The sequence below is a fragment of the Bos javanicus genome, chromosome 5 (assembly GCF_032452875.1).
Source record: "Bos javanicus breed banteng chromosome 5, ARS-OSU_banteng_1.0, whole genome shotgun sequence".
Lineage (NCBI taxonomy): Eukaryota > Metazoa > Chordata > Mammalia > Artiodactyla > Bovidae > Bos > Bos javanicus.
This window is the reverse complement of record NC_083872.1, coordinates 10,121,000-10,133,399: the sequence shown is the minus strand read 5'-3', so window position 1 is coordinate 10,133,399 and position 12,400 is coordinate 10,121,000.

Below are 12,400 nucleotides of genomic sequence, written 5' to 3'. Positions count from 1 at the left end.
TGCGATCCCATGGACTGCAGCACGCCAGGCCCCCCTGTCCATCACCAACACCCTGTGCTTCCTCAAACCCATGTCCATTGAATCAGTGATGCCAACCAACCATCTCATCCTCTGTGTCGCCTTCTCCCCCCGCCTTCAATATCTCCCAGCATCAGGGTTTTCTCCAATGAGTCAGTTCTCCCATCAGGTGGCCAAAGTATTGGAGTTTCAACTTCAGCGCCAGGCCTTCCAATGAATATGCAGGACTGATTTCCTTTAGGATTGAGTGATTTGATCTCCTTGCAGTCCAAAGGACTCTCAAGAGTCTTCTCCAACACCACAATTCAAAACCATCAATTCTTAGGCACTCAGCTTTCTTTATACTCCAACTCTTACATCCATACATGACTACTGGAAAAACCATAGCTTTGACTAGATGGACCTTTGTTGGCAAAGTAATGCCTCTGTTTTTTAATGTGCTGTCTCAGATGGTCATAGCTATTTATCCAAGGAACAGAAGTCTTTTAATTTCATGGCTGCAGTCACCATCTGCAGTGATTTTGGAGCCCCCCCAAAATAAAATCTCACACTGTTTCCATTGTTTCCCCATCAATTTGCCATGAAGTGATGGGACCAGACACCATGATCTTAGTTTTCTGAATATTGAGTTTTAAACCAACTTTTTCATTCTCCTCTTTCACTTTCATCAAGAGGTTCTTTAGTTCCTCTTCCCTTTCTGCCATTAGGGTGGTGTTATCTGCATATCTGAGGTTATTGATATTTCTCCCCGCAATCTTGATTCCAGCTTGTGCTTCATCCAGCCAGGCATTTTGCATGATATACTCTGCATATAAGTTAAATAAGCAAGGTGACAGTATACAGCCTTGTCGTACTCCATTCCCTATTTGGAACCAGTCTATTGTTCCATGAATGGTCCTAACTGTTGTTTCTTGACCTGCATACAGATTTCTCAGGAGACAGGTAAGGTGGTCTGGTATGCTCATCTCTTTCAGAATTTTCCACAGTTTGTTGTGATCCACACAATCAAAGGCTTTGGCATAGACAATAAAGCAGAAATACATGTTTTTACTGGAATTCTCTTGCTTTTTCAATGATCCAATGGATGTTGGCAATTTGATCTCTGGTTCCTCTGCCTTTTCTAAATACAGCTTGAACATCTGGAAGCTCACAGTTCATATACTGTTGAAGCCTGGCTTGGAGAATTTTGAGCATTACTTTGCTAGCATGTGAGATGAGTGCAATTGTGTGGTAGTTTGAATTCTTTTGCATTGCCTTTCTTTGGGATTGGAATGAAAATTGACCTTTTCCAGTCCTGTGGCCACTGCTGAGTTTTCCAAATTTCCTGGCATATTAAGTGCAGCACTTTCACAGCATCACCTTTTAGGATTTGAAATAGCTCAACTAGAATTCCATCACCTCCACTAGCTTTGTTCATAGTGATGCTTACTAAGGCCCACTTGACTTGGCATTCCAGGATTTCTGGCTCTAGGTGAGTGATCGCAGCATCATGGTTATGTGGGTCATGAAGGTCTTTTTTGTACAGTTCTTCTGTGTATTCTTGCCACCTCTTCTTAATGTCTTCTGCTTTTATTAGGTCCATACCATTTCTGTCCTTTATTGAGCCCATCTTTGTATGAAATCTTCATTTGGTATCTCTCATTTTCTTGAAGAGATCTCTAGTATTTCCCATTCTATTGGTTTCCTCTATGGCTTTTCATTGATCACTGTGGAAGGCTTTCTTATCTCTCCTTGCTGTTCTTTGGAATTCTGCATTCAAATGGGTATATCTTTCCTTTTCTCCTTTGCCTTTAGCTTCTCTTCTTTTCTCAGGTGTTTGTAAGGCCTCCTCGGACAATTATTTTGCCCTTTTGCATTTCTTCTTCTTGGGGATGGTCTTATCACTGCCTCCTATACAATGTCATGAACCTCTGTCCTTCGGGGACTCTATTAGATCTAATCCCTTGAATCTATTTGTCACTTCCATTGTATAATCTTAAGGGATTTGATTTAGGTCATACCTGAATGGTCTGGTGATTTTCCCTACTTTCTTCAATTTAAGTCTGAATTTTTCAATAAGGAGTTCATGATCTGAACCAGTCAACTCCCAGTCTTGCTTTAGCTAACTATATAGAACTTCTCCATCTTTGATTGCAAAGAATATAATCAATCTGATTTGGGTATTGACCACCTAGTGATGTCCATATGTAGAGTCTTCTCTTGTGTTGTTTGAAGAGGGTGTTTGCTATGACCAGTGTGTCCTATTGGCAAAACTCTATTAGCCTTTGCCTTGCTTCATTTTGTACTCCAAAGCCAAATTTGGAGTACAGGTATCTCTTGACTTCCTACTTTATCTCTTAACATTCCTAGTTAATCTTATATGTATATTAAATAAGTCCTACAAACATACAAACAAAAAAAAAAATGTAAGCAGTAATGACAATGAAAATGAGCACAATTATCTTACATCCTATTTTTCTTATTTAATGTTTATTCACTCTACAATTACATTTTAGAAAACCCTTTTCACTTCTATGTAGTGATAAAGTTTACATGTTTATGTTTCTTCCTACATATATATGTACACAAAAGTATGTATATGCATGTATTTATGACAGTGATGTATTTTTTAACCAATAAAAAGTAGAATAAAAAAATAAGTCCTAGAGACCTAACATATAGAATAGTGAATATAGACAATAATAATATTGAATGATAATCATCAAACTTACAAAAGGACTAGATCTTAACTATTTCTACCACAATGAAAGAGAAATGATAATTATGCAATATGACAGAGGTGCTAACTATTGCTACAATGGCAACCATATTACAATGATACATATTACATGTATTTATGTATCAAATATGTTATACACCATAAACTCATATAATGTTATATACTAAATATATTTCATAAAAAGCATATTATGTACCTATCTATATATCTATTTATTTATCCCATGAAAGAAGATGAACCCAACAAGTATATTCCTCACTTGATAAAATGGGTAGAAGAGACAGCCAGAGCATATGAGCGAAGCAACAAGAGGAATTAAATATGTCAGTGAAACACATGAGAGTATTATTTGGGGCATCATTGCTTGTATATGTTCACATAACATTTCAGCGGGGTAATGCTAGGCTTTAACTTACGCACATCTGTGGGATAAAGGAATCTCTCAAAGAATGAAGAGGCTTTATTCACAAGTATACAGTGGAAATTAGTCCTCACAATGGGCTTCCTTTAGAGAAAACCACTGGGTTAGCAGTATGTTTTCCATCACACATGAATTTCTAGGGTTTGACTCAGCTGGTCCAAGAAGAAATAACAATTAGAGCACTGTGCAATAATAATTGCTTGCTGTGGCACTAATCACCTACTGTGGCCCTAACTGAAGCAAAATCTACCCTGTCCCTTTTACAGGGAAAATGTTTAAGCAAAGGGTGTGACTGTGATACCTCTGACTACCATATCCATGAAGAGTATTTAAGCACGGGCAAATGAAAGGCAGCCACATTCAGAGCAACAGTAGTGACTTCTAGCTGATGTGCCCATAGGTTTGGGGTAAAGATAAAAGAGAACAAAGCACATCTAAAAAGAATTTTACTCAGAGCAATATTCCACTTTTGCAGTCAGTAAAGAAGATAAAAATCCTACGAATATAATAATAAACATAGATCCTGGTACACATAAAAGTACCCCCCATACATATAAAAATAAATTCTGCTTGAAGGGGACATGTAAGGGATATGATCAGTAAACAAAATCTTTCTATTCTACTAGGAAGATAATCAGCTTTTTTGAGCACACATGATCTGAAATAGTCAATCATGAAGATAAAAGTCAGTTAGGAAAATCATCTGTTAGTGTCTTCTAATACCACTGTAGGCATCCCCCATGACCTGCAATTCTAATCCTCTGTCTACAGCAAACAGAAATGCACAACATGTCCATCGAAAGATGTATACAAGAATATTTATAGCAGCGTTACTTGCTATAGGAAAAAAAAAATACAAGAAGCAACCCCAAAGCCCATTCATAGTAGAATGGACAGATAGTGGTATATCTACACAATGAAGTGCTAAAATATAATAATGTAATAACAATGAATGAATTTTTCATATTACATACATATAACTCAATGAATGAACCTTACATACATCCTGAATGATTCCATGGTCATGGAATGAAGTTGAAAAACAAGGAAAATATCTTGTTTTTATATGAGGTTGAAAAACAAGGAAAATATCTGCGGTGTTAGAATTCTAGATGCTGGTTATCCTCTGTGGAGGTGTAGTGATGATATGAGGAGGCTTTGGGGGTTCTGGGAACATTCTGCTTATTGATCTATTTTCTGGTTTTACAGATATGTTTACTTTGAGAAAGTTCATCAAGCCATTCATTTTTCTATTTGTATATAATACTTCATTTAAAAGCTTAGCTAAAACAGTACAAAGCAGACTCTGGATTCAAGTCCTAACTCCATGTCTGACAAGACTCATTCTCTTAAGCAAGTTATGTAACCTCTCTTAGCTTCAATTTTCCAATTTGTACAGCATAGATAATTATAGCACGTACCTGAAAGAATACTTATAGTTACATAGCTAATGGACCAGGCACAAAATATGTGTTTAATAAGTTAGTGTATAACATGAGGCAGGTTGATTCCTCAGTGGTGACCTACAGGAGAAAACAACCAGAGACTTAAAAGTTACCTCACTGGAGAGAAGGCTCATGGCAGACAAGGGAGACGACCATTCCAAAGCAAGGGCCACCAACAATGCCAGGTGCTGCAGAAAGGTCACGGAAGATGGGGAGTGAAAAGATGTGCTTTTATGGAAGTCACTGGGGACCTTTATCTGAGCAAACCACCAAGTTAGGAGCAGAAGCAGACTGTAGTGAGTTAACGCACCAATGAGAGGTTAGGAAATGGAGATATCTAAGTAACTCTTTCAAGAAGTGTGGTTGTGAAGGAAAAATAAAGGAGGTGCCACAGATAGAGGAGGAGGATGTGAAATCAAGAGAGTTATTTTGAATGGAAGAGAATACACATGAAGAACCAATAGAGAGGGATTGATAACACAGGGAACAAGAAGATCAACAGAGCAAGGTCCAGAAGGACGTGAAGAAAATGGAAATCAAAGCACAAGATAGAGTTATTCTGAGCAGGAAGAAGAAAGCCTCTCCTTGTGATGTCTCAAGAGGAAAATAAGAAAGCATGAGTGCAGGTGCTGAGCAATTGGTAGGTAGAGGGACATTCTGGTTCCAATTTTCTCAGGGAAGTAAAAGGAAGCATCATCTACCAAGAGTGAAGGTACAATTAATAGGATAGAGGATATTAATATAGTGAGATATATATATATATATACACACACACACACACACATATATATAGCCAAGCAGTGTTGAAGTCCCAACTGTTTCATGGCACCAGCCCATAAACTCATGTAATCTCCAGCAGCACTTTCCATCTCTGAGGTATTCTTACAATGACTTTACAATTATTTTTAAGATCCCAGGTGTACAGAGATGACAGATGGTTAGACTGGTCCAGTTATGAGCTTTCTGTAAGACTGGTGCAAAGGCAAGGCTCATACTAATAGTTTCAAATGACAGAAACTCAACTCAAGCTAGCTTAAACCTATTTTTTTTAATGATTAGGCTGTGTAACTGGAAACTTCAAAGTGTATCTGTTTCCAGGAGGTTGCTGCTGCTGCTGCTAAGTCACTTCAGTCATGTCCGACTCTGTGCGACCCCATAGACGGCAGCCCACCAGGCTCCCCTGTTTCTGGGATTCTCCGGGCAAGAGCACTGGAGTGGGTTGCCATTTCCTTCTCCAATGCGTGAAAGCGAAAAATGAAAGTGAAGTCGCTCAGTCGTGTCCGACTCCCAGCGACCCCATGGACTGCAGCCCACCAGGCTCCTCCATCCACGGGATTTTCCAGGCAAGAGCACTGGAGTGGGGTGCCATTGCCTTCTCTGTTCCAGGAGGTTAATGACTGTCAATTGCAACCTTTTTCTCCATTTCTTGACTCTGCTTTACTTTCTGTTGTCATTTTCAGACAAATTCTTCACTGATTGAAAAACAGAATACTTGAATCTTAATACATTGTTACACTAGCCATCCTCCCAAAAAAGAGAGTACATCTATCCCATTAGTTTCAGAAATTATTACAGGAATGACTCCTTTTGTGTCTTCTTGAATCATAACTGTTGTTCAGTTGCCAAGTCATGTCCGACTTTTCACGACCCCATGGACTGCAGCACACCAGGCTTCCCTGTCCCTCACCATCTTCCAGAGCATGCCCAAGTTCATGTCTATTGAATCAGTGATGCCATACAGCCATCTCATCCTCTGCTGCCCTCTTCTCCTTTTGCCTTCAGTCTTTGCCAGCATCAGTGTCTTTTCCAATGAGTTGGGTGTTTGCATCAGGTGCCCAAAGTACTGGAGCTTCAGCTTCAGCATCAGTCTTTACAATGAATATTTAGGGCCTTGAATCAAAGGCCCATTCCTAAATTAATCTTGTGGCCCTGGAAATGAAGAACTCTGATTGGCTACCCTCGGAGCTGGTGGGTGAGGTCAGTTCTGCTCAAACTACATGAACCACCCTTGTAGGAGAGAGTTCTTCTCCTAAAGAAGAAATGCAGGAATGGCAATACAGGAAAAAAATGGAAAAACTCAAAAGCACATTACTTTTCTCATTTATTTCACTTTCTAGTGTCTCCTTTGCATTCAGACTAAACATTATTTTTCAATGTCCAGACTTAACGTTATACCTTTTATATTTTTGAGTACCCAAACTTGACCTTATATTTTTCAGTTTCTCATTTATACACTTCCATCTTTCTGTTACTTGCTTCTCACCCTCTATTCATCTACATTCAAAACACTTATTAATCTTCACCTTCTTAAATCTTTCATTAACCAAGATTGTTTCTGTGTTTGAAAAATAAAGCCATTTCTACTTTTTTAATGATTCAATTTACTTACTTTATTAATCATTCTCAAAATGGTGATGAGTATCAAAATTCATTTTCCAAATAGCTCCCTATATTTAAGGACATGGGATGAAAGACGGTGTGCTGATGTTCTACACACATGTATTATTGCACACACATTTCAGTACATATACACTGGCAGTCTACATTTAGTTGACATTAATCTGAGGAGTTAATACAAGTTGGATCTTGTTGCCTTCTCTTTAGAATACTTTAATATTTTGTGTTTCCCTGAATGGAAAGACCAAACAACCTGCCCCGGCATGTGGAGCCCAGCGCAGTCCAGTCCCTGCTGCCCTGCCTCATGTCACGCCTTCCTCATGCTCCCTTCCTTGTACCTCACTGGTCTCCCTTCAGTTATTCCTACATACCAGGCAACCTCCCACCACAGAACTGTCACGTAGGCTCTCATTTTTGCCTGGCAAGTTTTCTGTTTTCATTCTTCAGAGCTCTGCTCAAACATCTCATCTTCAGAGGATAGATTTCCCCTGACTTCCTTGACCACAACAATCCACCCTTTAGACTTATTTTCCGTTTTCTTGGAACTGTCCTGGGTACCTCTCTTTGACATCTTTTGACCCAGTTGTAGCTTTATAATTGTTCGCATGATTGCTTCATTATAATCTATCATATTTGATGTACTGTAAATGCTAAGATGCTGCTGCTGCTAAGTCGCTTCAGTCGTGTCCGACTCTTAGCGACCCCATGGACTGCAGCCTACCAGGCTCCTCTGTCCATGGGATTTTCCAGGCAAGAGTACTGGAGTTCGGTGCCATTGCCTTCTCCAAATGCTAAGGTAGAGACCATCTAGTTTTGCTCACTCTCGTATCCCTAGTTCCGAACCCCAGTTGAATACATTCTTGGTACTCAGTAAAATGAATTTATTTATAAATTTTTGATATTAAAAAAAATCAACTCTTTTCATTTGATCTCTTGGCTTCTGATGAAAGCAAGACTACACAAGAACCTAAAAGAATTTTTACTAAACTCAGGATTTTGCTTAGGGGGTAAGGAAAATAATAAGTGTATTCTGTTGCTAAGTCGTGTCCAACTCTGTGCGACCCCATAGATGGCAGCCCATCAGGCTCCCCCATCCCTGGGATTCCCCAGGCAAGAACACTGGAGTGGGTTGCCATTTCCTTCTCCAAAGCAGGAAAGTGAAAAGTGAAAGTGAAGTCGCTCAGTCGTGTCCCACTCCTAGCAACCCCGTGGACTACAGCCCACCAGGCCCCTCCATCCATGGGATTTTCCAGGCAAGAGTACTGGAGTAGGTTGCCATTGCCTTCTCCAAGTAAGTATATATATATATATATATATATATATATATATGTATGTATATATATATATGTACATATGTGTGTGTGTATACACTAATATTTTCTAAACATATGTTCCAACTAGATTTTCTCAAGCCATTTTTCAAGATAAAATGTGCTAAGTAATATGCTTCTCTTCTGTCTGCTATCACTGCAGAGTTACAAAAATTAAAATTCATCCATAATAATTTTAGGCCTTGACCACTGCTTAGCATTGTCTGGTTATATGAAGTATGGTTGTCCATTTAACAGCAAATGCTATATGCATCTTGGCACCAACATTATAATTTACATATAACTAATTCTTCATGAAAAATATCTCTTCACTTTGTACCCTAAAGGACTCATTATCTCCCCAGGGGCAGATGAGATTTATATATATAAAATGATAACAGCCCTCTTTACAAAATTAAAGATGTTGGCCAACTCCTTCTTTGGCAGCTGTGTGATCTGCATAATTACATTTGCCTTTCTAAATTTCCCCTGAAGCTTCAGTTGAATAAGGTATTCTTTTATATTTGCATTTTGAAAAAGCCTAATCGTGCTACATTAAACAACTGCCCCCAGCTTCCACCAGCTGCAGTCTCAGACCTGGCTGGTACTGGTGAACATTCTGTGTGTTGGCAAATCACTTTGAGAATTTTCCAGAGGAAAATCATTAGTATTCATGCACTTATATGGGCAAAATATTTAGATTTTGTATAATACCACCTACAGTGAACATTTCTAAGGTAACTTTCCTACAACTCGACTCAGAGTTAAGAGCACATTCAACAGGGCTCGCTTATTAAAAATTGTGCTTAAAATGACACTAATACCACAGTCATGGAAGAAAAGTATGGGTAGGTTTTATTATATCCACCAAGACTATAATCTAATGTCATTTAATCGCAAATGTAAATAAACTAGGAATATGAAACCAGGGAAGTGCCTCTCATTCTCCAAGACCTGCTACACCCAGAGGTACCTTCTGAAAAAGCAACGTGTAACTCCTAATGCAAAATTGGCTGAGGTTTGTTGCATGTGATTAGACTACACAGATTTAAACCAACTTCCTCCCCAGAAGCAATGAACAGGCTGAACCAAAAGCTTCTTGGTAGCCTGAAACAAAAAGTTTGCATGATGGGCTCTATATTGGATGGTGGCTGGCAAGGCTTTCAAGGGCTCTAGCTCTGGACATTTACATTCATTCAGTATGTATGGATTGAGGATATACTCTGCGTCAGGCAGGGCCCCAAATACTGTGGTCAATAAAGAAAGGACAGCTGTTTTCTGTGCTCATTGAGCTTACTAATGGGGAAGTTAAATATTAGTCCGTTAGTCACATGAATGAGCATACATTTATATTCTAACGCATGTGCTATGAGGAAGTAAAACAGTGCTATGAGAGCCCAACTCAGTATGAGAGGCTCAAGAAGACTTATCTGGGGGGATAAAAAGGTGGATTGAGCTGAGAGATAAAGGTGAAGTGGAGGTAACAAGCAGAGGAACTGGAGAAGAATATTACTAGAAGAGGGAACAGTACTGTGAGATTCTTGTGAACCCACTGGAAAATCAGTCAGTCAGTGCCCCTGGAATATAGGGATCAAGAAAAGGAATAGAGTGAGGTTAAGCTAAAGACACAGATAGGAGCCAAACTTCAGAAGCCCTTGCGGGCTATGTTCATTATTTTGATCTCTATCCAAAACAACAATGGTAAGTCCCTCAAGGGATGGGAGTTGGGGACAGAGAGGAGGTAACACACTCAAACTTGTATAAAATATTTCTATAGCTGCAATATAATAAACTGATGAAAGATATAGAGTGGACTTGTACAGACCAAATAGAATAACTCTGCAGGAGTTCAGGCTGAAGAAAATTGTAGTACAGACTAAAGTAGTGGCATTAGAAAAGGAGAGAAGTGAATAGATTCATAAGATATTTAGGAGATAAATTTGGCAAGATTTGTTATGAGGTTTAGAAATGCTGAACTCATGAACTCTTTGAGGCATCCAAGTAGAGATATTGAATAGGCAACTGAGTGTATGTGTCAGGAAGTCAGAGGTCTGGTCTGGATGTATAAATTTGGGAGGCATTAGCAAACTGATGAAAACCGAGCTGTGGACATGGAAAATGCTGTCCAGGAAGAGAACTCGTAATAGACACAAAGATGCACCATTTACATCTCCCAACAGATGTGCTCCTGCTTCTTCAGCATCGGCCTCAGCTCAAAGAACCTTCTCAAGGGATTTCGTGCCTTTTCTGGACACCTCATTTCTAGTAAGGGAGTAAGGGGAGAGTATGAAGCTCAGCCACTTTAATCCAATGGTGGATGCACCCATGATTTAAAGTTCCCTCACCTCCACGCTCAGGTTGGCCAGAGCTTTGTTGAGACTGTGCCAAAGTTCAGCTTCTTTCTCACATCTTTACCTTCCTCCCCCAGGTGTTGATTCATAATGAACGACTTGCACACCAAACTCTATCATGACAACACCTGATCTAGTGGACCCAACCTATAAAAGAATACAAAACGCAAAGGAGGAAGTGCTTAGAACTAACTAGTAAGAGAAGGATAAGTGTGCAAAGTAACAGAGAAAGAAATGCTAGAAAGTAAGGCGGAAAACTTCGATAACATGGTGCCCTGGAAACCAAAATAAACATGTTTCAAGAAACAAATAGTGGGTAAGAGCTCTGGGAGATCAGAAAAAAGATTAGTGGAAAATATCTATTGGATTTAAATCATGAGGTCATGGGTAATATTAGCCACGGTTGTTCTGTGCAATGCTAGCAAAAAACCACCATACTGAAAAGAGTTGAAGAGAGGTGAGGAAATGAACTCACCAAATAATGAAAACTACTCTTTAGAAACTTTAGATTTAAAGAAATGGAAAAGATTGAAAGGAATTGGAGGGAGAACGTGGAAGTCAATAAACGAATGTTGCTTTTAAATGGAAAATACATGAACAAGTTTAAATGTAATTGGAAATAATCCAATTTAGAAGGATATGCTGAATAAAAAGCAGAGTGGAGCCAGAGAAGAGGAATTGATATGATTTCTGAAAAGGCACGAAGAGATGAGATTCAAACACAGGGGGAAAGACTGGCTCTCAATGACCAGGCTATATCCTATACTAAATCAGGAGGAAAAGAGAAGAACATGGGTCCAGATGGAACTGTATGAATTTGGTAGCAGGAAGCTGAGGGAGTTCCCATCTGATGTCTTCTATTTTCTTTAGGAAGTAGGAGGTGAAGTCATCTGCTGAGAATGAAGAGGAGTTACAAATATTTAAAGTTTGGCTGGAGTGTACAGTTTTTAAAACAATTTTCCAAAATAGAGAGAAATTACCAGGAAGGCATGGAAGAATTGGCAGACTTAAAGAATCCAATATATTGGAACCAATATGTCTGATAAGTGAATTTTTTGGCAATGCCAGGCTATTCAGTTGTAGGTATAGAGAAGACACATAGATGCATTGATTCAGAGTTGGGCTTTTGACAGATAAATTTTAAAAAATCAGTGTTTAATAGATGAAGGCACCAGGGACTTAACAGTATTGGTTGATAATGTTATCAAATAAAGCATCTGTGTGATCTAAATTAAACAATGTTGATGAAAGAAGAAAAAGATAAGGTGTGATTGATGGCTGGGGAAAGGTAAAGGGGTTACCACATTAAAGCAATACTTCTTCAGTCTTGAAGTTCTTGCTAATATTTGCAGGATATGATTCAAGTTTGAAGTGGGGGGGACCTGATATTTGGCATTTCTAAAAAGTTCTAAGTTAGTGCTGATATTGCTGGTCTAAGAACCAGAGTTTTTCTTATTTTTTAATAAAGAACAATTGGTTTACAGAATTCTGTTGGTTTCTGCCAAACATCAACATGAATCAGCCATAGATATACAGACGTCCCCTCCCTCTAGAACCTCCCTCCTGCCACCCTCCCCATCCCACTCCTCTAGGTTGCTAGAGCCCTGGTTTGAGTTCCCTGAGTCGTACAGTAAATTCCCATTGGCTATTTATTTTATGTTTCCATGTTACTCACTCCATGCATCCCACCCTCTTCCTCCCTGCTCCAGTGTCCATAAGTCTGTTCTATATATCTCTGT